This window comes from Eulemur rufifrons, chromosome 7 (assembly GCF_041146395.1).
Source record: "Eulemur rufifrons isolate Redbay chromosome 7, OSU_ERuf_1, whole genome shotgun sequence".
In the NCBI taxonomy this organism is placed as follows: Eukaryota; Metazoa; Chordata; class Mammalia; order Primates; family Lemuridae; genus Eulemur; species Eulemur rufifrons.
In genome coordinates, this window is record NC_090989.1 from 197,260,998 (window position 1) to 197,263,465 (window position 2,468).

Genomic DNA, 2,468 nt, shown 5'->3' on the forward strand with positions numbered 1-2,468 from the left:
GTGTTCAGCCCAGGAGAGCATGAATGTGCGGATCTTCATGGATCATTTTCCATTTCTCCCATATTATTAAATTCCACTCTATGGACATACCAACTGATAGTATAGCCTTGTTACTAAACTAACAAAGCAAAATAAATTATCTAACCTGCAGTCTCTAAGTAACAGCATGTACCTTAACTCCTGTCTTTAAGTTTAATCACATGACCTCTCTTGCTAATTGATCACCTGCAGAGATGTTTTTATAGCAATTATAAGGAGCTGAGCAGACAAAAGGGAAGTGTAAATTCTCCTTTACATTCGTCAGACCCATCCCACAAGACTATGTTCCAGAAAAGTTGATAAGTAAGTCTCCAAAAGAAGGGGGAAAAAAAAAAGAGAAATGGCTGCCAGCTGCCTCCAGTTACCAGTTTATAGCCAAGAAAAAACAAGAGAAATGGATGCCCTGACATCTTACAGCTGCCTCCTGCTAATTAGTCCACAGCAATAAATTCTCTTTACCCCTTTACAACCCCCAAATAAAAGCCCCAAGCTGTTTGGCTTCAGGACCAGAACTCCCTCCTTTCTTTCTTGTGTTGTGCCCTTTTTTCCTTCTCTGGGAAAAAGTAAAATAAACCTTTACTTCTTTCTATCCTAATCTTTGTGTCAGAATTCTTTCTCCACCTTGCCATGAGCTCCTACTGAGTTCCCCATCCTGACACTGATTACCTGACGGTATGTAGAATGCACACCAGCATTTTTCAAAAGGTAATGTGAGAGAAAGATTTGGTGTCACTCTGTCCCTTGAGGCCTTTCTGGCTTTTGGGTGAAGGCATCTTCAGTCACACTCTGATCACAAGCCTTAAAATAACCACAGTTCTCACCATTTTCTACTCCTGTCCCCTGGCATTCCATTATCATTATTTTTATTTTATCTAGAGTCATGTATCCCATAAAGTTTCAGTCAATGATGTACCATATATACAAAGGTGGTCCCATAAGTTTATAATACTGTATTTTTACTATACCTTTTCTATATTTAGATAACTTTAGATATACAAATACTTAACATTGTTACAGCTGCCTACAGTATTCAGTGCAGTCACATGCTGTAAAGGTTTCTAGCCTAGGAGAAATAGGCTATACCATAGAATCTAGATGTGTAGTATGCTATACCATCTAGGTTTTTCTAAGTCACTCTATGATGTTTATACAATGACAAAATCACAGAAGGACAAATTTCTCAGAAATATTCCTGTTGTTAAATGATACATGACTGTATTTAGCAGGAGTGTATAACCAAAAGACAAGCTAACAGCAGAAATATTGTTTAAAAACACATAATTTCAGGATCTGATCTGAGGTTCCAAGAAGTTAATCCAAATCTCTGACATTTATACAACTACAGAGGTTCTTCAATTTCAGAAGCCCACTTGTAAGGTAAGATCCCTTCAGACTGCCCTCACCTGTAAAGAATGGTGCCAGCCCCTCCATACTCTGGAGCCACATGTGTTTCTGTACACCAGGTTTCCAAACCAAACTCATTCAGTGACCTGGAACAACTGTTGTGACCTCTCAAATGTGAGACTCCTCACCTATAAAATGAGAACAGTATCGTCTCACAGGGCATTTGTGTGAAACCCCTAGCACAATGTCCAGCAAGCGGTGGAGCTCAATAAATATTCATTCCTTCCCTTTTTACGGTTCTAAAAGATTTTCAGACCCAGAGACAGGAACATGGGGAACTTCAGATGAAAGCTAGGATTACCAGACTACCAATGAAACAAAACCAACCCTTCTTAAATATGCTAGTGAAGATTTCAGTGTGTGCCCATTTTCCCATATGCTTGCCACATAAACCCTCTAGACTTCATGAAAATTTGACCTTACCCGAATTATTTCTCTTCACATAATTAAAGCTGTAATTCACTGATCCTGAAACTTGTTATTATTTGAAACGAACATCACATACCTCTCAACCAGTTGCTACTGATTTTAGTGTAAGATTTCAAATTTTCAGAATATGACTTATTTTAAATTCATTTCATATAGGAAAATGTTCCATAATTGTTTTCCTTTGAGGGTGAATTTACCTAGGAAAGATAGGAATATTTTAGGGAACCCCTCCTTCCTTCTTTTTGCTTTTCACTGTGCTGCCCGTAATGTTGAGAGCCACAACCAGATGCATCTGTTCTTTCAACTCACAGTTTGGGAAAAGGCAATGCAGGGTCTGGAGAGAGTGCTTAGGTTCTCACCCTAGCTTGGCCCCTGCACCTTATTTGGGTCCCCAAGTCTTCACTCTGAAAGGATAGCCTTGGACCAAATATTGTCAAAAGTGCTTTCAAGCTCTAAAATTCCCTGATCAGTGGTCAAACAATGAGCACCAAACAAACTCACCAAGCAAAAAACTAAAGTACACTTTCTGTGGCAAAATTCTCAGAGCCTAGAGAGCAACTTATTGAAAAGGAGTGTTAGGTAGATAGCTCGGGACT